General features: G+C 41.2%; 1 long non-coding RNA gene across 1 annotated transcript in view; it reads right to left on the bottom strand.

Annotated features, from left to right (window-relative positions):
• Window positions 1-7,151: 7,151 nt before the first annotated feature.
• The window catches only part of LOC132380332 (uncharacterized), an 82,294-nt gene continuing 65,470 nt past the window's right edge, over window positions 7,152-23,975 (bottom strand). Inside the window, exons 3-5 of the long non-coding RNA XR_009507738.1 lie at window positions 21,251-21,435; window positions 10,461-10,576; window positions 7,152-7,275 (exon numbers count right to left, since the gene is read on the bottom strand). This is a non-coding gene — a long non-coding RNA (uncharacterized LOC132380332). The remainder of the gene's footprint in view (window positions 7,276-10,460; window positions 10,577-21,250; window positions 21,436-23,975) is intronic.

Raw genomic sequence — 23,975 nt, 5'->3', positions numbered from 1 at the left:
CTTCAGCCCTTTACCTTTTCCACCTATCACCCCCTAGCTTCTCTCTTTAAAGCACCTTACCCTAACCACCCACCTACCCCCTAACCTGGTTTCACCTATTACTTGTTAGTTTGTACTCCTTCCTTTCCCCCCACCTTACTCTGGCTTATTCCCCCTTCCTTTTCAGTCCTGTTGAAAGGCCTCAGCCCAAAACATCGTCTGTTTATTCCTCTCCATAGATGCTGACTGACCTGCTGAGGTCCTCCAGCATTCTGTGTGTGTTGAACTATATAATTGCTTGGGAAAAGCCCTTTGTTTTCATTTGGAAGTAATACGATAACTTTTGCACTCATTTAAGAGAATAAACTCATCTCAGTTTAATCCCTTGTCCAAAAGAAGGTGCTTCTGACAGTGCAGACATCCCTGAGGACTGTCTCATGCATTGGACTGGAGTGTAAACTAGTTCCTTCTGACTAGGATATCAGCAATCGAAACACAACTGAGACCCTCTTCTTTTCTTCTGATTGGAGAATTGGGTAATTGATTTATTGTTATCACATGCACTGAGCTACAGTGAAAAATTTTATTTGGCCTATCATCCATACAGATTGCTTCATCACATCAGTACATAGAGTTTGCAAAAGGAATAAACAATAACAAAGCGCAAAAAGTAATGTGATGTTTACAGAGAAGTGTAGTGCAACCAAACAATAATGTGGAAGTCCATGAATTGACTTGTGAAGTCAAGAATGCATACATTCATACAAAATGTCTTATAATGGGACAGGAGCTGTTTTGAGTCTGGTGGAACATGTTTTCAGGCTTTTGTATTTTGTGCCTAATGGGGGGTGTGGGAAGAAGAGAGAAAGTCCACATCAGTGGGGTCTTTGTGTTGGCTGGTTTTCTGAGGCAGTAAGCAATGCAGACAGATTCCCATAGTGCTGCCTCAAATTGAGATTGAAGCCATTACAACATACCCTGATCATTATTGACTAATGTCTACAACCATCAACCTGTAACAGTGGCGAGGAAATTATTGCATGGAAAATTTGCTACCAGATGATAATCTGACTGGATATTCAATTAAATCTGTCCACCTTAATGAAAATGATTCTTGAAAACATTTCTCAAACTCTGCTTGCTGAGTCCTCAAATGATACTTGAGGTCCGTCTCTGAGTAATATGTTCCAATTACAGAACATTCATTGTAGCCTCAGGCCACCTTGTTAACAGATAACTTATTCTCAATGAATTATGCAACCATTCACAGTGTCAGTACATTGTGCTACTCAAACTCTCACTCATTCAGAGGTGAACTGCAATGACAGAAGCACCTTATACTGAAGACAGTGGCACCAGCAGACATTGTGACCAAAGGTGACATCCTTCAGACAGTTCACGAAACTACTTCTTTTTTCAAACATGATTCTAGTTCTATTGAAATCTGTGATTTACATTTTACTGGTGTGTTTTCAGGGTGATTGCACAATTTGATGCTTTGCTGACTCCGAGGGATTTTGGTGAGTATTCCAGTGGAGTGTGCAGCTTGGAGGCCAAGAAGCCTGGAGGTAGGCCATGAGCCCATGATTGACTCCATTTCTTGCCGATTAAAGCGTCGAGCTAGATTGAAATCAGCAAGGATGAGGGCACAAGGCCAGTGGATTCAGCCTGTGTTTGACCAGTCTCTCCCTTGCTCTTGTTTGCTGCTGCCAGAGGAAGGTGCCCACGGTTGACTGGTCTCTCTCTCTCTCCTTCTTGCTCAATGCTGCCAGGGAATGGTGCCAGAGTCTCAGGTCTTGGGCAAAGTTTAATCAACATGATTTGTGGATTGGACTCTGCAGTTCATGTTATAAGTGTTTCTGGTTACTCTTTTTTATTGCTATTTTGTGCAATTTTGATTGGGGCAGACTGGCTCTGCGGCCTTTAGCTAACAAATGACACATTACTAAACTGAACTGAACTGAACATTCTGGATTGCTTCAAGGACTTTGTGGTTTAATGTCTTGTATTCTGTTTTTCGTTCATTCATTGCTGTTTGTACAATTTGGTTTTTTTGCACATTGAGCATTTGATATTTTCTTTGAACAAATTCCATAATGTTTCTTTGCTTTGTGGCTGTCTGGGGAGAAGATGAATCTCAGGGTTGTATACTGCATACATACTTTGATAATAAATGTTCTTTGAATCTTTATACTATAACTGAGAGTGTCAGTAATGGAACACACCCAACATAACTCAATGAACTAAAATTGAGTTTTGCCTCTCTAGAACACCTCATCAAAGCTGCAAGGCACTTCCCACAGCTCCTGGAAGTACAATACCTGTAGCCATTTTGGAAGCGGGCCAGTAATAGTAAGAAGAATGATAAGGGAATCCATTTTGTTTTTGCATTGTTGTTTAAATTTTGGCCAAGATGCACTTCTTTGGAAAGTGAAATGAGAGTATTGAAGTTTAATGAGCCTTAGTTAATACTTCTAAAAGCTGTCTCTACAAATGTGGTTGTGCTCTGTCAAACTAAAGTTCTTAAGTTTCGTTGTCGTCATGGCTATCCCTCGAGGTCGAGGATGAGGGTCTTCATTCCATTGATCTATTTATGGTCTCTCAAGTGGTTTATGAGTCCAATCTTGGCTTTGAAAGTTCTTCCGCATCCAGGACAGGTAGTTCCAGATGGCAGATCGGGCTTTGGTTGTTGCTGCCTCTCTTTCCATTTTCTTCACTTTTTTTCTAATTCTGCACATCTGTTGGCTTCGAAAGTTGCTGCTCCTTCTCTGATATTGGCTTCCAGAGTTTCCTGTCCTTGGCATTAGTTTCCCAATTGGTGATGCCGATGTTACATTTCTTCATGGTGGCTTTTAAGTCGTTTGAATTTCTTCTGTTGTCCGCCTCTTTTACGTTTGCCTTCTTTAAGTTGGGAGTAGAAGATTTGTTTCGGCAGATGTTCGTCTTTCATCCAGACAACATGACTGCTCCATCTGAGTTGGTTCTTGATGATGTAGGCTTCAATGCTCATTGTTTTTGCTTCATTTAGCAAACTGACATTGGTTCTTCTATCTTTCCAGCTGATATTTAAGATGTTTCAAAGACAGCGTTGATGGAACTCTTCAAGTGCCTTCAGATGTCGACAGTATGTTGTCCAGGTTTCTGATGCATACAGGAACATTGGGATTATCACTGCTTTGTACATTAACACTTTGGTGCCTGTTCAGATGTCACGATCATGAAAGACTCTTGTTCAGGGAAGTCCAAAAGCTGTTTCAGCGCACTTAAGATGATGTTGGACCTTGTCATTAGAAGGTCTTCAAAGTGCTCCGTCCATCTAGAATTGATGTCAGCATTGCTCTTCAGGATGGGTGAACCATCTTTGCTTTTGAGAGGGGCTTGACTGTGAGCGTATGGGCCAAAAAAAGCTTTAGTTGCATTGAAAAAGCCTCAAGTGTTGTTGGCGTCAGCTACTTGTTGGATTTCCTGAGCTTTCTTCCTCCACCATTGGTTTTTCAGGTTTTGGGTGCTCTTCTGGACTACAGCCTTGCATTCCTGATGGCAGCCAATTGTTGGTCACATTGTAAAGTGATGAAAGCTTTTCTCTTTTTGTCGATGAGTTGTTGGAGTAGTTTGTCATTAGCATTGAACCAATCCTGATGTTTTTTCATCTTGAACCCAATTGTTTCTTTGCAGGAGGTGATGATAGTGTTCTTCAATTGATTCCAGTGTTCTTCTAAAGATGGTGGGATTTGTTGAGGCAGTTGTTCTTGAAGATTTTGTTGGAACTTCTGTACATGGTTGATGTCTTGAAGGATGTCAACATTGAATTTCTTAATAGTGTTCTGATTTTGTTGTTTCATTCTCATGGTGGACAAGATGAGTCGATGGTCTGTCCAGCACTTGTCGGCACCAGTAACAGCTCTTGTTATCAGTACATCTTGTTGGTCCCAAGATCGTACAATGATGTAGTTGATGAGGTGCCAGTTTTGGAGCGTGGATGCTGCCAGGAGACATTGTGCCTGTTTTTCCTGTGAAACAGGGTGTTTGTAATCACCAGGTTGAGTTCAGCACATTTGGTGAGGAGGAGTGTTCCATTGGCGTCGACCTTGCCAACTCCTTCCTTGCTTATTATTCCAGACCAGAGCCTATGATCTTTCCCAACTCTGGCATTAAAGTTTCCCAAGAGAATAATCTTGTCGTTGTTGGAAATAGAGGAAAGGACGTCGTTAAGTTGGGCATAGAAGTTCATCTTTGCTTCATCTTCAGTGTCCAGAGTTGGAGCATAGGCACTGATGATGGTGGCGTGTTGGTTCTTGATGAGCTGGATTCGTAGAGTCATGAGATGTTCGTTGATTCCCAGTGGTTGCTCTGTCAGCTTCTGAAGTAGGCTGTTTCCTTTACAGAAAAAGGTGTATTGACCTTGCTCTTCCTTTAGTTGCCTTTCTTCAGCTCAGCAGCTCTCACTCAGAGTAACAATGTCAAAGTTGAATTTTTGGAGTTCCCGGGAAACAAAGGCAGTTCTCCTCACCGATCAGTCTGAGTTTGGGTTATCCATCAGAGTTCATATATTCCAGGTTCCAGATTTCATAGTTTCACTTCTCAGTGTTTTTCGACCACATGATGGTGATCCCTCTGGACACGCCTTTCCAGACAGGATGGGGTGAAGCAGACTATTTTTAGGGCACTTTCTCTAGCCCCCTCCTAGATCAAGGTGAGTAAACTGCTCAGACATGAATACTGCTACTGAACAACTTTTCTGTTTCTGTCCAAACGTTGAGTGACTGAATCAAGTACTCATGTTTTCCTGCCGGTTCTTGACTAGGACCTTCCAGCCACTACATTGCCTGCTCCCGTCTCCCTCCCCCCAATCGCCGAAAGACTTGAAGATATGACCTACTGAGTGAAGACAGCTGTGCATGTATTTGTTTAATGCGTACTTGAGGTTGCACTCCAGGAAGCACACAATACTTCACAAATCAACCAATTCCAATGGCATGGAAACCACGACGATTGGAGCTGACGGATTTGTCGCGGCCTTCATCTGCCTTCACAGCCGTTGAGCTTGAAGTAACTTCATCCACCTGTTCCACTATTGAGGTCTTGGTTGGATTGTTCTTTGTCAGGGACCTCACCCTCAACCTTACTACCATGAGTGATCCTACCAGGAGCATAGCTCCAGATGGCATCGCTCTCGGGATCTCAGGACCACACAGGTTTTTCCACCATGACAAGGTGACAATCCACGGAGAAGTTTGAAGTTTGCAGCAGCACTGATTAAAGCCAGTCAATAAGGGACCATGCATGCTTACTGCATATGTAAAGTCTTTGGAGCACCAGGAACTGAGATTAACCTCTGTTAAAGATGTAACAATAATCAAATGTTGAATCACACATTGCTTCCAATGACTTCCGTGGGTCCAAATTTCAGGAGGGAAGCTTATAGTACCCATGTAACTATGTTGCCTACTTAGTGCATTCAACAGAATTTATTCCTGAGTGCTTAGATGCCCAAATCTTGAAATATGAATAATGAGAATGATATACCATGAGGTTAGCAGTAGATGTTGATTCTGTGAAAATAATCAACATTATAATGAATAGGAGCATAGACGAATTGGAATCTGAATATTAGCTTCATATATTTAAACTTACTGGAATGGCCAATTCTATTAAGTAGAGCAGATTTTGCTGAATAGTACAGCTGCGATTATTGGTTGAAGTTTCTTTCCATGTCCCTAAGATATATGAATTAGTAAGTTAATTGACCATGGTAAACTGCCCCTTGTGTGAATCAGACTCAGGTTTATTATCACTGCCGTATGTTGTGAAATGTTTTGTGCCAACAACACAGTGTGAGACATAAAAATTTATATAAGTTACAATATATAAATAATAATAGTGCAAAAGAGGAACAGTAAGGTGAAGTTCATATTTTTGTGGACTTCCAGAGGGTAAGATTTTATTCCCAAAATGTGTGTGTGTGTGTCTGTCTGTGTGTTAGTGCGTGTGATTGTGTATGTGCAAGTGTACATATGTGTGTGAATGTGTGTGTGAGTGTGTGTGCAAATGCACATGTGTGTGAGTGTGTGCGAGAATGTGTGAGTGTGTGTGTGTGTGTGTGTGTGTGTGTGTGTGTGTGTCTGTGTCTGTGTGTGTCTGTGTCTGTGTCTGTGTGAGTGGTAGAATCTGAGAGGAGTTCATGGTGCAAATATAATGGGATCAGTGTAGAATTGTTGCTTGGCAGTCAGCCTGTCTCCATGCTGTATGTTTTTGTAAGATTTCTGAATGGGGAAGATGATGGTAGAATAAGATGAGGGAATGAGATGTTCAGCATTGTGGAGATAGTAGTAGGGCAAGGTGGAGAAGGAGAACATTGGGAAGGTGATTAGATTGTGGAGAGAGAACTCCAGGATTCTGGGAAGAGGTTGCAGGGGCACAGTACAAAGATCAGATGAAGAGAATAGGCTTCATAGATGGTTTATAGAGGTTCTGAAGGGAAGGGTGCAGTGGAGTGGGGAGAAGGACAGGGCTTTTAAGGAGTTAGTAGCTGAGGGAGAACTGATCAAGTAGTGAGGAGCTTAGTAGAGGGTTATAGGAGAGGCTGAAGGAGCAGGACGGGAAGGAAGATCAGAGAGATCTGAGAAGTGGGCGTGTCAGGGGGGAGATGGCGGAGATCAGCTGAGGAAGTTATTGATAGGATACTGGCAGGTAGGCTATCAATGTGCAACCAGGAACATGCATACTGAGCACCTACTGCACATAACATATCATAGAGAAAAATAGTCCAGTCTAAGACACGTGCTCTCCATTTGCAATTGATCACATTCGGCATCTGTGTTTCTAAAACGCAGAACATACGTCACATAGAATCACTGTGAAGTACAGCAGAATTCCTAGGTATCAGTGTTTAAAAGACCTTCAGGTATTAGCCTTTACTCTGTGGCAAAACCCTAATTTCTGAGTCAGAAAGTCACAGGGTTATCAGCTTAAGATGTTGATCCTCAAGATGTTGTAGAGATGTCCAACATCGCGGCAGCTATCATTTTTCATTTGAGGTGCAAGACTGAGGTGCCATCCTCCGTCTAAGATTCAAAAATCACAATTGACTCTTTCTCAGGAGAACAAGAAAATTCTTGGTATTCATTTACAAGCCGACATTCTCATTATAAGATCATGGGATTTTCTCTAGTTACATTACAAATGATAATAACAGTGCTATCATCTTGTCTCATTGGCCATGAAGTCCTGCAGCTGCTGATCTTGAATGGTGCTATATGAATGCAAGTTCTTTCTTTCAAATAAGCATGACTTGAGCTGCGAAGAAAAGAGAAAAACACACTGTCTGGGTTTAACTATTCCACTAGAAAGTACTGAGTATATGGGAGAAAAAATAAAGTGCGGTACCGAGGGGCTTTGTTACAGTAAATCACAGTACTAGAGGACGAACAGAAAAGTTGTGATAGGGTGAGATATGATCGGAAGCAATGGTTATTGGACTGTGAAAATGGACAAATCAAATTTCTGTTCAGACAAGATGTGAGTAGTAGTAATAGAATCCAGGTGACACCAGTGATGATGTGCGACTTGATAACTTGACTCCTGGATTTATGAATTGTGGTTTCTTGCGGGTAAAAGGTTCAGCATTTTGATGATAGCCATTATGTCAAGAAAATGTTATTGTGTTTCTATCAACTCAACCAGTAAATTTGTTGTTCATATGGGTTATTGACTCACAAGCTCCTTGGGACGAGAGTGATGAGTTGCTCTAGGCTGTTGGTATTTTGTTTGAGGTTTGGTTTATCATTGCAGTGGTTTAATTGTTCAACTATATCAGAGCAAAAAATAAAAGAATGTAATTAGAGGGAAATACAGTGCAGAAATAGGCTCTTTGGCCCATCAATTCTGTGCTGATTATCAACACCATTCACAGTACATTAAACCTACGTTAATCCTATTTTTAATTCTCCCTACATCCTCATCAATTCCTCCCTGATTCTAACACCCAATAACACATTAGGTAAGCAATTTAGTGGCCAATTAGCCTACCAAACCCTCTGGGGCATGGGAGTAAAATGAAGCAGCAAAAGGAAATCCAAGCAGTCAGGAGGATGTGCACAGGTTTGAAGCAGATGGCACCCCCAAGGCCAGGATTGGTTTCTTATTGTCACATCTACAGAGGTACAGAGAAAAACATTGACATACATGCCAACTATACATTCATTTCATCACATCAGTACCTTGACGTATTACAAAGGACAAGTAATAGTGGAATGCAGAATATAGCATAACAGTTAGAGAGAAATTGCAGAGCAGGCAGAGAATAAGGTGCAAGGCCATTATGAGGTAAATTGTGAGGTTGAATGTCCATTGTAGCATGGAAGAAGACCATTCAATAGTCTTATTACAGTGGGATAGAAGCTGCCCTTGAGCTTTTGAATATTCTGCCCAATGGGAGAAGTGAGAATATTGGGGGGGGGGGGTGGTGGTAAAAGGTGCCTTCAGTAATGTTGGCTGCTTTACTGAAACAGTGAGAAGTATAAATGGAGTCCCATGGAGGGGAGATGAGCTGTGTCCACCACTCCCTGCAGTTTCTGGCGGTCCCAGGCAAAGCGGTTGCTAAGTTTTGCTACGTTGCGATAGGGTGCCCTCTGTTGTATATCAATAAAGCTTGGTGGGGATCAAAGTTCAAAGTAAGTTTATTAGTACATATTTCTCATCATGTACCACCTGAGATTCATTTTCTTGTGGGCATTCATGGTAGAACGAAGAAATAAAATAGAATCAATGAAAAACTTCATACAAAGACTGACAACCAATGTACAAAAGAAGACAATCTGTGCAAATAGACAATAGACAATAGGTACAGAAGTAGACCATTCAGCCTCTCAAGGACAATACTGAGAACATGAGTTGTAGAGTCCTTGAAAATGAGTCCATAGGTTGTGGAATCAGCTCAGAGTTGAGGTGAGTGAAGTTATCCATGCTGGTTCAGGAACAATGGGGACATGCTGAATTTCTTTAGCCTCCTCTGGCACTGTGAGGCAGTAGCACTACTGACCACACCACTGTGCCACCCAATAATTGGAGAATGGATAGAGCTCACAAGCAATCCATTCCAGGTTCAGTATTTCAGGCTGGCAATGAGTTTTGTGCTGACTTGTAGCTTGGGAGGTGAATAATGGATGCAGGGAGGATGATGCAGATGAGGAGCATTTGACTCCTTCACAAGACTGTGAGGCCTGAGAGACTTCGACTCAAACATCTCATTAATTTTCCAAGCACCTTCCTGGCATTGACACCCCTCTCAAGCCAGTGTTGGTGGGCATCAGTTAGCTCCATAGATGACAGCCATGGAAATGGCTCTTGATACCTAATGAAGCAAGGAAACTGTTAGTGTGAGAAATCTGAGAAGGCAGAAGAGCTGCCTTGTAGGGCCATGAAAGCACACCCGTGCCCCAATCTAAACAAGTTATTGGGAATTAAGGTTCCAAATCCGTCAATGGTGTGATTCTAATTTCATGAATAAGAAGGCAAGACTGTAGCTATATTTCATTAGGAGTTTGAAGAGATTCAGTTTGTCACCTAAAACACTCACAAGCTTCTATAGAAGTACTGTGGAGAGCATTCTGACAGGCTGCATCAGAATCTGGTCAGATTCTGGTATCAGGGAGGGGTGGGGGAAATACTGCACAGGACCGAAAGAAACTCCAGGAAGTTGTAAAATTAGTCAGCTCCATCCATGGAGTTAGCCTCTTTTGCATCCAGCGTATCTCCAAGGAGTGGTGCCTCAGAAAGGTGACGTTCATTATTAAGGATCCCATCACCCAGGACATGCCCTCTTCTCATTGTTACCGTCAGGTAGGAGGTACAGAAACCTAAAGGCACACAATCAGCGATTCGGGAACAGCTTCTTCCCCTCTGCCATATGATTCCTGAATGGACATTGATCCCATGAATACTTCCTCACTTTTTTTCAATATACATTATTTCTGTTTTGCACTATTTGTAATCTATTCAATATATGTACATATATATACTTACTGTAATGGATTTACTTGTTTTTTCTTTCTTTATTATCATGTATTGCATTGTACTGCTGCTGCTAAGTTAACAAATTTCGCAACATATGCTGGAGATAATACATCTGATTCTGATTCTAAATAACGGCGAGCAGGAATGAGTCGCAATGGTGGAAATCTGAATCAACAGATGCAAAATGCTGCAGGAACTCAGTAGACCAAGCAGCATCTATGAAGAGAAATGGATGGTCGCTACTTCAGATTGAGACCCTTCATCAGAACTCGATAGGAATGACGCATATGTTGTAGTCCGTGAAAATTCTACACAGCATAACTTAACTGCTGGGTTTCCAACATTACAATGACTACATGTCAAATATACTACATGTTATTGATTGGAAAGTGCTACGTGACCTCCAGGAAGGGTAAACGGTACTAAACCAATACAAGCCTTTCTCTCTACCAGAAATTCCAGCTTACCTTTGGTGGAATCCAACACACAGATGGTTAGCAAACATAGTGTGATGAGGTGTGCCTCGGTAAGGGTAGATTTGTGTTCTAAAGGCACAGTCCAAGGTTGGTTCACAGTTTTGGATCTATGAAAATCAAGTTGTTGAAAAGTATTTTAAGAAGACTGTCAGTCTTAAAGAAGAGTCACACACCAAAATGTTGATGTTTATTCATTTCTCTAGATGCTGCCTGACCGGCTGAGTTCCTCCAGAATTTTGTGTGTTTTGCTTTGGATTTCCAGCATCTGCAGAATTTCTTAAGTTTATGATTTTCTGTTAAGTCTTGTTTTTCTGAAGTTGAGGGTATGTATATCCTAATGAAAATTTTTCTGCTCTGCTCCTAAAATTCACATCCATGGGGGGAGGGGGGAATGGAATTCTAAACACATGTCTTTTACTTATTTGTCACAGGAACTGTGCTCACTTCTTATCAGATTTAACTACTTTTTACCTGGTGCCAAGTCAAATATCTGTGGTATAAGACCATAAGACATAGGAGCAGAATAAGGCTGTTCAGCCCATTAAGTCTGCTCCACCATTTGATCATGGATGATATATTTTCATTGATATTTTCAACTCCATTCTCTTGCCTTCTACCCCTAACCTAGGACTTTCTTACTAATCAAGAACCTTTCAACCTCAGCTTTAAATATACCCACTGACTTACCTCCACAGCCTTCTTTGGCAATGAATTCTGCAGATTCACTACCCTCTCAGCTAAAGAAATCTCTCCTCTTCTCAGTTGTACAGGGCATCCTTGTATTCTGAGGCTGTGTCCTCTGGTGCTAGACTCCCCCTACTACTAGAAATATCCTCTCTACATCCACTCTATCTAGGGCTTTCAATATTTAATGAGTTTCAATGAGATCCCCCCCCCCCCCATTCTTCTAAACTCCAATGAGTATGGGCGCAGAACCATCAAGCATTCCTCATACGTTAACCTTTCACTCCTGGGATCATTGTCTTGATCCTACTGCAGACCCTATCTTATTCAGGGGTCTGAAGCGAGGCAAGCCTGTACACCTTTCAATGGGATTGTACCTGATTCTGAAATCACCAACTTTCCCATTTGATTCCCAGACCTCCTGGCTCCTCCAGTTTCCAAAGTCCATCTCATTCAGAACAAATGGTCAACCCTTATGCTCAGACTATGACTCTTGGTTTAGGACCACCCTATCCCCTACCCCATGGAGAGGGAATAATGTTCTGTCAATTCCTGTCCACAAAGACCTCTAAAACAATAATGCCCATATAAAAGAGGAATTAGAACTGCTGTGGACAAGTTTCTATGATAGTGCAGCCTCTAATTAACATCTGTTTCCAAGCCCTTTTACTATATGATTATGAGTTTATGAGTAAACATCAGAAGTTGTAAATGGCCCCAGGAAATTCTAGTTTCTGCTGGCAGTAAAGTAAGTATGTACTGTAAGCCATACGAAATCATGGGCTTCCAGCAACTTTTAGATGTGCTGAGATGAATTGCACTTTTGACCGACCAGCTCAATATTCCATAGGCTGGTAATGATGGTGATGGGGCAGACTGAACAACATTCATCTGCAAATTGAGCATGGAATAGGTCAAATTCATATGCACAAATAGATTATTAATATAAATTACAGTTGAAAATCTAACTAGTAGCTTACAACTACTGGGGGGGGGGGTGTAGGGGGGTGCATGGTAGTGCAGTGGTTAGCACAACGCCTGGGTTCAATTCCCACTGTTAGGAATTTATACGTTTCCCGTCTGACCATGTGAGTTTCTTCCAGCTGCTTCAGTTTCCTCCTTCTACATTCCAAAGACCTACCAGTCAGTAGGTTAATTGATCATTGTCCCATGATTTAACTGGGTGATTGCTGAGCACATGGCTCAAAGGGCCAGACAGGCCTACTCTGCGCTATATCTCAATAAATAAAAACTAGTAATTGGAGAGCCAGCCCTCACTAGTTAGACATTGTAAGTATCTATTCACTAGGACAGCTAGGTAAGACTCTGCACAAATATCTTCGAGATTCCAGCTCAAATATCCATAAGACAAAGGAGCAGAAGTTGGCCATTCGGCCCATTGAGTCTGCTCTGCCATTTCGTTATGAGCTGACCAATCTCCCCTTTAGTCCCATTCCCCCACCTTCTCACCATAACCTCTGATGCCCTGACTACTCAGATACCTATCAATCTCTGCCTTAAATACACCCAATGACTTGGCCTCCACTGCCGCCCGTGGCAACAAATTTCATAGATTCACCACCCTCTGGCTAAAAAAATTTTTTTGCATCTCTGTTCTGAATGGGCGCCCTGCAATCCTCAAGTCATGTCCTCTCGTACTAGACTGCCCCACTATTGGAAACAACTTTGCCACATCCACTCTGTCCATGCCTTTCAACATTCGAAATGTTTCTATGAGGTCCCCCTCATTCTTCTAAACTCCAAGGAGTACAGTCCAAGAGCGGTCAAACGTTCCTCATACGTTAACCCTTTCTTTCCCGGAATCATTCTAGTGAATCTTCTCTGAACCCTCTCCAATGTCAGCACATCCTTTCTTAAATAAGGAGCCCAAAACTGCACACAGTATTCCAAGTGAGGTCTTACCAGTGTCTTATAGAGCCTCAACATCACATCCCCACTCCTATACTCTATTTCTCTAGATGTGAATGCCAACATTGCATTCGCCTTCTTCACCGCTGATTCAACCTGGAGGTTAACCTTAAGAGTATTCTGCACGAGGACTCCCAAGTCCAGTTGCATCTCAGAACTTTGAATTCTCTCCCCATTTAAATAATAGTCTGCCTGTTTATTTCTTCTACCGATGTGCATGACCGTACACTTTCCGACATTGTAATTCATTTGCCACTTCTTTGCCCATTCCCCCAATCTATCCAAGTCTCTCTGCAGACTCTCTGTTTCCTCAGCACTACCGGCCCCTCCACCTATCTTTGTATCGTCAGCAAATTTAGCCACAAAGCCATCTATTCCATAATCCAAATCAATGATATACAACGTAAAAAGAGCAGCCCCAACAGTGGAACACCGCTGGTAACTGGCAGCCAACCAGAATGGGATCCCTTTATTCCCACTCTCTGTTTCCTGCCAATCAACCAACACTCTATCTATGTATGTAACGTTCCCGTAATTCCATGGGCTCTTATCTTGTTTAGCAGCCTCATGTGTGGCACTTCTGGGATATCTTCAAGATCCCAGCGCTGAGCTAATTAAGAGGTCTCACACCAGACACTCTCCAACTGCTTAGAGTAGGTATAAAGTTTAGACCACTCAGCAACTGCTTAGAACATCTTGTCTTCTATCAAGGTCAGGGCTCGGACTTTGTTGTTTTTTCAGCTTATAGGGATGGTTTTGAGGACAGAGAGGGGAGTTGGAGGTCAGTTTAGGATTTAGGAAGAGAAATCTGGGGGAATTAAAGGTCAGTTCGGAGTACAGACCTCCACTCCATGTTCGAAGACCAGATGTGTTGTGTGACAAAGTTGGCGAACATGAGAGTAGAATCAGTACCACCAGTGGCCTGCACTGTGAGGAGAGGCAACTGCTCGGAACAAACAGAAACAGCTGTGAGAGCTTCTGTTAGGTTTTACCTCAAGATGGTGTCAATTTAAAAAGTTTTACTTTTTATTCTTTCCAAGAAAATAATCTCTAATGGGTTGTAATTTACATATTTAAAAGGGTCCTGGGGGATAATTTTCATATGCAAATAGTGGTGTATATGGAACATGGAGGGGTGGGATTTAGAAAGATATGGGCCGAATGCAGGAAATTGGGACCAGCTGGATAGCATATGGTAAGCATGGACTCCTATGCTGTATTGCTCAATGACCCTACTTTACGGATGTTCATTTAAATTTCATAATCACAAAGGCATCTGGTAACATTAAAATGAATGTTGTCGCAAAAGAGAATGGTTTCCATTTACACTATACCTCAGAAATGACTAACTATTTTATATGTGAAAAAAAGCAAAAACAAGCCTTATGTTTGCATCCCATCCCATCACAAACTGCTTACAGAGGATTAATTATTTCTGCAATGTAGGAATTAATTATTTGAACCTGGTATAGGTCACTATACTCATTCAACATAGTCAAATGGGCTTAAGCAGCAGTAAGCAATGCAACCTAATTTTCACGAATATACAGTAGATTTAGAAATAAGACCTACAGCCCACTAATGCTAACCATTAAACAGCCCATCTATTCTCCCTAAGTTCCCATCAAACCCTTCCAGACAACATAGCTGTGATAACATAATATCTACTAGCTGTGACTCTATTCACATTCTATTGATGTAACAAAACACATTGATGAAGGTAGAGCAGTGGATGTATTGTATATGGATTTTAATAAGGCATTTGATAAGGTTCCCTATGCAAGGCTCATTCAGAAAGTACGGAGGCATGGGATCCAAGGAGACCTTGCTTTGTGGATCCAGAATTGGCTTGCTCACAGAAAGCAAAGGGTAGATGCGGATGGTTTGTATTCTGTGTGGAGGACAATGGCCAGTGGTGTTCTGCAGGGATCTGTTCTAGGACCCATCCTCTTTGTGATTTTTATTTAAAAAATGAGGATGCAGAAGGGTGGGTTAGTAAGTTTGCTGATGACACAAAAGTTGGGGGTGTTGTGGATAGTGTGGAGGGTTGTCAGAGGTGCAACATTGATAGGATGCAGAACTGGGCTGAGAAGTGGCAGATCGACTTTAAGCCAGACAAGTGTGAAGTGGTTCAATTCAGTAGGTCAGATTTGAAGACAGAATATAATATTAATGATAAGACTCTTGGCAGTGTGGAGGATCAGTGAGATCTTAGGGTCCATGTCCATAAGACACTCAAAGCTGCTGCACAGGTTGACAGTACTGTTAAGAAGGCGTATGGTGTGTTGGCATTCATCAGCTATGGGATTGAGTACAAGAGCCGTGAGATAACGTCACAGCCATATAAGACTTTAGTTAGACCCCACTTGAAGTATGGTGTTCAGTTCTGGTCACGTCACTACCATAGAGAGAGTGCAGAGGAGATCTACAACAATGTTGTCTGGATTGAAGAGCATACCTTATGAGAATAGGTTAAGTGAACTTGGCCTTTTTTCTATTTTTATTCCATCCCCTTAGTTCTGGAACAATGTCCAGGAGGCAGGACACTGAGGAGTTCCCTCAGATAACGGGCTTCTAACATCCAGAGCCACCATTACATCAGACAGGACTCTGTCGTGTTGGTTGCATTTTCAACACTTTGGTTTGAAGTTAGAATCAACAATCCTTGAGACAGGTTAATTCAGATATAATAATCTTTTGAATCTTTTGAACTGTATTTGTTAAATTGGAAAAGCTATCTAGGAATGAGGAGCATTTAAGAAATAAAGAAGAAGTATGATGAATCAGGAACTGAATTCTGACATAAAATTGCAGTCAAGGAGATCATGCTCCCAGTCTGTGTTGCTGTTCAGTACATAAGGGCTGTTTGTTATTTTCCCTTGAGTTTGTATATAATTCTAAATTTCACATACATGTGCAAAGTCAGTGTGAAAAGCTAATGGTTCTTTGTTTTGATTATCAAGAAAGGAATCTTAGGAACTTGTTACTGAAGATAATGGGTGACCTAATGAAATGCTTCAGATGATTAAAATGTTGACAGGATAGTTCAGGATAATTTGATAAAACATTCCAGGACAATGGACCATAACAAAGGAAAGGTAGGCTGATGGGAAACCTTTCCTTGTGCAAAGAGAAATGGAAATCTGGATGTCTACTCCTTAAGAATCCTATTAAGTCCAATGCATCCAAGGAAACACTGAGGCTAATAGGTTTTTGTTAGCCAAGGTTTTTCAGAGATATGATATTAAACCAGGTAGGTGGAGATTAGATGCAAGTGACCCTTGGTCTAATTTTATGGTGGTATAGACTAGAAAGTTCAAATGGTCTTCTGCTGCAACCTTTGCCTTGCCTAATAAGTTGTTTTGGATCATTGAGATAGTGGGTGATGACAGGAATGATTGAGATAGATGGTGGTGCTGCTTTGGAGTTAGCTGAGACATCAGTGGTGATGGAGGAATAATTGAAGCAGTGGCAGTAATCACATGAATGATTGAGATAGTAATAGTGATCACAGTTAGCCACTTCTCTCATTTCTGATGATGGTTATTCATATCCAAACTCAAAGCAAACAAATAAAGAGCAGAGATGTTCTAAGGTCAACTAATACTAGCTAAACACTATTTCACAAATTCAAAATATCACCACAGTAACTTCAGTGGTGACTGTGCTAAGCTCCAGTGAAGTAGTTAAGAAACACTTGTTCACTGAAGGTTTTTGCCAATCTCCCACCAAAGTTGCAATTAATGATAGATGTGGTGGAAATTCTGCTCAAGATATTTATTCTGTCACTTTGATGCTGTGGATACATGACATTTGCCTGTGTTCCAACCCAAAGTTTGTTGGTAAGTAGGCTGAAAACATTCACACACAAAATGCTGGTGGAACACAGCAGGCCAGGCAGCATCTATAGGGAGAAGCACTGTCAACATTTCGGGCTGAGACCCTTTGTCAGGACTAACTGAAAGGAAAGATAGTAAGATATCTGAAAGTAGTAAGAAATCTCTTACTATCTTTCCTTTCAGTTAGTCCTGACGAAGGGTCTTGGCCCGAAACGTCGACAGTGCTTCTCCCTATTGATGCTGCCTGGCCTGCTGTGTTCTACCAGCATTTTGTGTGAGTTTGAATTTCCAGCATCTGCAGATCTCTTCGTGTAGGCTGAAAACATTGCTGAAATTCTTTTTTGATTTCAGCTACCTGGAGCTATTCTTGGAACTCTTTGAGGGTAGTTAATGCAAAATCTGTAATGTTAGGTTCATATTATCAAAGTGGCCATGTGCTCACTCAGTTCTAACATAAACAGAGGTTGCTTTGGAAACTATTGGTCTAATTACATGTGGATGACAACTAAATTATTAGTGTAATTGCAAGATGAATGTCTCCAAGGTTAGAACACAGAACACTTTTCTTTCAAATTTCTCATCTCATCGAAAGATGTAAATTTTGATGCTATCATATCTCTGATATTTCAATAGCCTTCTTTTTTTATTGGAAAGTTAATGTTTTCCCTGTCTTACTACCATTGGACAGAAATGATTATTGAAGAAAACAAATTCAGTTGCATTGTGAAACCATAAAGATGTTGGACAATACTCATCTGGGACAGGGTATGGGAATCTGTGCAAATTTCACTCATGTTCTTGCATGGGTTGGAGCAGAAGATGAGATAGAATCAGTTTCATGTGAACATTATGTACAAAGTTTGATGTATTGTGCATTCAGATATACTCTTCTGCACACCACTGTTGGTTATTTGAGTTACAGTGGCTTTCCTGTTAGCTTGAACCAGTCTGGTCATTCTTCTCTGACCTCTTTCATTAACAAGGTGCTTTTGCCTACAGAACTACCACTCACTGGATTTTTTCTTTTTGGTTTATTTTTTAGCATAATTCTCTGTAAACTCTAGAGGTTGCTGTGCATGAAAATCCCAGGAGACCAGTAGTTTCTGAGATACTCAAACCACCCCATCTGGCACCAAAAATCATTCACTTACATCACATTTCTTGCCCATTCTGAAGTTTGGTCTGTACCTTTTGACCATGTATGCATGCTTTTATGCATTGGGATCCTGCCACATGATAGGCTAATTACATATTTACATTAATAAGCAGGTGTACAGGTGTAACTAATACAGTGGTCACTAAATCTATTTAACTCAAAACATTCCAGCAAGTGCTAATCAAATTTAACAATTTATTTTTACTTAATTCAATCACATTCTGCATTAAGAGGTTGACTGTATGATTGTATTTCCCAGCTATGATTCCTATTAATTTGTCCACTGACTCAATGACTTGTGCAACTTAGTTTACAGGTGAAAGCTTTTCATATAGCAGAAGACAATGGACGTTTGTGATCACCATTTGGCTCCTTAGTTTTTGTTTTGTGTATCCCTGTTCTGAAAGATTTTCTCCAAGCTGAATACCCAGCAGTTGCTTATCCACCCAACACAGGCTATTAAACTACAGAAGGAAACAGGCAAATGAAGAGAGAATTATTCCAATGACCTTCAATTCAATCTTCAGTTTCAAACTCCAGAGAGACAACACCAGTAATGGCATTCTAAAGACAATTTCTGATTGTGTAAGTGTCCCAAGGTCCTATGTAACCTTGAAGCCAAACCAAAGAAGGAACATAGAACATCGAAATTTACAGCACATTACAGGCCCTTCAGCCCACAATGTTCTGCTGACCATGTAACCTACTCTAGAGACTACCTAGAATCTTCCTAGTGCATAGCCCTCTATTTTTCTAAGTCCCATGTACCTATCTAAGAGACTTTTAAAAGACCCTGGTGTACCTGCTTCCACCACTACCACCGGCTGTGCATTCCATGCACCCCCCACTCTGTATGTGAAAAACTTAACCCTGACATCCCCTCTGTATCTGCTTCCAAGTGACTTAAAATTATGCCCTCCTGTGTTAGCCATTTTAGCCCTGGGAAAAAGCCTCTGGCTATCCACACAATCAATGCCCCTCATCATCTTATCCACCTCTCTCAGATCACTTCTTAACCTCCGTCGCTCCAAGGAGAAAAGACCAAGTACACTCAACCTATTCTCATAAGGTACACCCTCCAATCCAGGCAATATCCTTGTAAATCTCCTCTGCACTCTCTCTATAGTATCCACATCCTTCCTGTAGCGAGATGACCAGAAATTAACAAAGTTACTCCATGAGGTCTCACCAAGGTATTATATAGCTGTAACACTACCTCACAGCTCTTGAACTCAGTCCCACGATTGATGAATGCCAACACACCATACACCTTCTTAACAACACTGTCAAATTGTGCAGCAGCTTTGAGTGTTCTATCAACATGGACCCCAAGTTCTCTCAGTTCCTCTACACTGCCAAGAGACTTACCATTTATATTATATTCTGTCTTCAAATTGGACCTACAAAAATGAACCATTTCACACATTTCTGGGTTGAAGTCCATTTTCCACTTCTCAGTCCAGTTCTGCATCGTATTGATGACCCACTGTAAACTCTGACAGCCCTCCACACTATCCACAAAACCCCCAACCTTTGTGTCATCAGCAGACTTACTAATCCACATTTCTACTTCTTCATCCAGGTCATTCATAAAAATCACAAAGAGGAAATACAGAATAATTGACAAGTAATAGATTCAGGGAGTTATACCGAAACAGGACCTCCAGCCAAACTCATCCACACCAAACACAAGGAAACCTGCAGATGCGGGAAACTCAAACAACACACTCAAAATTCTGGTGGAACACAGCAGGCCAGGCAGCATCTATAAGGAGAAGCACTGTCGACGTTTCGGGCCGAGACCCTTCATCAGGACTAGGGACTCTGAGAGAAAAAAAAAATACCCTATCTATGCACTCCAAAATTTTATAAACATCTAGAAGGTTATCCCTTAGCCACTCTCAGTCTAGGGAATCCAGTTCCAACTTATCGAATTGCTCCTTATGACTTAAGCCATCCAGTCCAGGGAACACTTAGGGAATCCTATTGCCATCATCTCTCAGTCAATCACAACCTTCCTATTGCATAGTGACCCGAACTGCACATTACATACCGTGCAGAGCTACCAATAATTTGTACAAAGCAACATGATGTATTAACTGTTGTACTCAATGCCTTAACCAATGAAGATACAAGTGCCATAGGTCTTCTTCTGACTTCTGCTCCTTTGTCTTAAGGTCTTCGTCACTATACTGTCTAACTGTGTCACTAACACTCCTCAGGGCCCTGCCAATCAGTGTGCATTTCCTAGCCTGGGTTAACTTTCCAAAATTTATCTAATCACACTTATCCAAGTTAAATTCCATCTGCCATGCGTCCATCCACTTTCCTGGTTTATCCTGTTGTAACTGGGAACAACTTTATTCACTGGCTATTATAGATGCAGGATGCTACCTACACTGAGTTCCTCCAGCAGATTACTTGTTGCTCCAGATTACAACATCTGCTCTCTTGGGTCAAGGATTTAGCAGTATTCTGACAACTAACTCCGCATAAAAACTGGACAATCTAGTAAGCTGGGGATTCAGCAAGATCTTGTGATACTCGTCTGGGTTGAGGAGATTTGAAACAGTGGGATTGCAGCTCAAACCTCCAATGTGTGGACTCGAGGATTACTCACAGTTGACTTCCACTCGGTCACTCTAGTGGTGCCTCGATTTAATATCCTTATTCTTGACTTCAAACCAATTCACCCTTCCCCTCCTGTACAAACATTCCCTGTTCTGGCCTCACATACATGCTAGATTTTGATGACCAAACAATGGTGGCCCTGCTTCAATTGTCTGTACCCTGAGCTTTAAAGTTCCCACTCTAAAACTATGCTTCCACACTTGAATAAAACCTTTAGTGGTTGTGATGAACTTTCCTGGCACAGACGGGTTGTGTTGGGATTGTTGGTGAACTATAACCATCAGTATATCTACAGGACACAAGAATTTCCAATCAAGGCTGTGTACTTTATTTTGGTTTAACAGAAAGGTACATTGGCTTGCACCTTAATATACATATGATGATGTCATTTCATTTCATACCCACAACATTCTAGACATACATACTGCGTAATCATGCTGTTAAAGTGGCTACTGAGACACAGAGGGGCAACAGGGCTATCTTTCTAAATATCACACTACTTTAATTCAGCAAAATGTGTGAATAAATCTCAGATCTGTTACCTGTAAGCCAAAGAAAAGCCATGAGGGGGGAGTGCTGAGTTTGTGCAGAGGCAGGCAGAGGCCAAGGGACTTGTTACAGGGAGGGGCCAGCTGGCTCAGGTGGATGTGGTGATGGAGGTGGTAGCCAGAATTAACAGGGAACAGGGCTCTTGCTTGATTCGGTGTCTCTCTGTGTCCAACCAAACCTGCAACATGATTGGAACAATAATGATTCAACATTTAAAGAACTGGCAGCTGCAACAATTCTCTGAACTTTCAATTACTGTGAGAGATCAACGCTGCTTTACATGAGAGCTCTTTCCAGTGAGCTCAAGGAAAATATTTGAATTAAAGTTCAAAGTGTAATAAAGTTAATTAGTAACAACAGTAAACCACATGCTATTGTATGATATGACTAAAGGGTAAAACGTCCCATTGTTTATCACATAGTAAAACTGGCAATGTCATGTAAGGATGCAGTAGCAGAATGGTCCAAAATTTTGGCTAAAGAGAAAAGTTTTTAAAAAACAACTTAAGGGTGAGAAGTTGACAAATTCAGAAAGGGAGTCGCAGAATATAAATGCTGAGAGACTGACTGTCTCTGATGGATCTGTCACCAGTGCCCAAAAAGAATGTTCTAACCTGCCTCAATGACTATCAACTATCATTCAGTAGCCCTTACAGTCACTGTGATGACGTGCTTTGAGTGGTTGATAATGAAATCTATCAATTCCTACCTGAGGAGTGACTTGGATCCACTCCATTCTGTCTACAGAAGCAACAGGTCCACAGCAGATGTCATCTCATTGGCTCTTCACTCATCCCTAAAATGGCTGGACCGTGAAGATGCATGTATCACGATACTGTTTGTTGACTACAGATCAGTATGAAATACTATTATATCCCCTCAAAACTAATCAATAAGCTCCAAGATGTAGGCCTTAATACCTCTTTTTGCAACTAGATCTTCAATTTCCACACTTGCAAGTCAGTTTGAATTGATAGCAGCATCTCCTTCACAATCACCATCAGCATGCATCTATTATCTGCTTAGCCCTCTGCTCTACTCACTTTATACTTATGACTGTGAGGCTAAGCACAGCTCCAATACTGCATTAAGGGAAATTAAAAATCCAGCTGAATGGTGTCACAACAATAATATCTCACTCAATGTCAGCAAAACCAAAGAGCTGTTTCTTAACTACAGGAGGAGGAAACTGGAAGTCCATGAGCAAGTCCTCATCGGAGGATCAGCAATTTTAAATTCCTTGGCCTTATCATTTCAGAGGCTCTGTCCTGGGACCAGCACATAGATGCCATTATGAAGGATGCACAGCAGTGCCTCTAATTTTTTTAGAAGTTTGTGAAGGTTTTCATGTCATCTAAAACTACAAGCGCTTTGGAGTGTATACTGACTGGTTGCATCTTGGTCTGGTATAGAAACATGAACAGAAAAGCCTACAGCTCAGTCCGTCATGGATAAAGCCCTCCCCATTATTGAACACATCTTCAAGGAGTGCTGTCGCAGGAATGGTGGGAGCTCTATCATCAAGGGCCCCCACCATCCAAGCCAACCATTCATGCTGCTGCCATCAGAAAGGAGGTACAGGATCCACACCACCAGGCTCTTGAACCGGGGACATAACTTCTCTCAAATTCCCTCTCCCCAAAACTAAACTGTTCCTACAACCTATAGACTCACTTTCAAGGATACTTCATCTCATATTCTCGATATTTATTCCTTATTTATTGATATTTATTATTTCATTTGGTTTGTGCTTTTTGTACTTGCACAGATTGTTGTCTTTTGTCCATCTTATGTGTCCATCTTGTTGTGTACAGTGTTTCGCTGAATCTATTGTGTTTCTTTGTATTTACCGTGAATGTCCACAAAAATTGAATCTCAGGGTAGAATATGGTAAGGAATATGTACTTTGATAATAAAGTTACTATGAACTTTGAACTTTGAAAAAAAGTTTGTAAAAGAATGTCAAAGGTCTGCAAAAGCCAATATCAGAGATTTGCTGAAGGCAGAGGGGATAGCAAAGGATGGATCTGAACTTTGGGATGACAATATTGGATCCTTTAGAGATCCATTCCAGAGACAGAGTGCAATCCCTTGCATGATGAACGTAAAATTTGTTGTAACTTTTTATTTCACTACCTTTGTTTGCATCACAGGTAAATGATTCTATTCTTCCTTGTACACCTGATAAATCCTATTCAATGAGCCAGCAGAGACACAAGATCAAAAAAAAAACTGATGAAAAATGTATGATTGCTTTAGGCTTGGGTGAGAAGAATGAATGATGGCCAATTAACACTGCAGTGTGTTCATCAGGCAAGGAGACCAGGCATATTTAGCTGTAGCAGAACATCAAGAGAAACTGCACAACATCTGGATAAACTGGTGAAATATGGAATCCGAACTATTTAGTTAGGAGGTGAATTCTAGTAACAGAGTTACTGCTACACTAAAACTAATCCAGCAATCTAGAGGTGGACCATTTCAATGCAATATTGCAGCGCACCAAGGCCAGGATGGGTGATGAGTAGGTAGGGTAGATATTTTGGAATAAAATAAGAAAGAATTAAGCTCTTTCCTTGAACCTTTCAGAACACAGAACATAGTGCAGTACAGGTACGGGCTCTTTGACCCACAATGTTATGCCAAACCAGGTAAAAAGTAATTCAATCATACTAAATTACTTCAACAAATGAAATATTTTCTGAAATTCAATCACCC

Source organism: Hypanus sabinus, chromosome 23, assembly GCF_030144855.1.
Source record: "Hypanus sabinus isolate sHypSab1 chromosome 23, sHypSab1.hap1, whole genome shotgun sequence".
NCBI lineage: Eukaryota > Metazoa > Chordata > Chondrichthyes > Myliobatiformes > Dasyatidae > Hypanus > Hypanus sabinus.
Note: the sequence above shows the minus strand (reverse complement) of the source record. Positions and strands in the feature narration are given on the sequence as shown.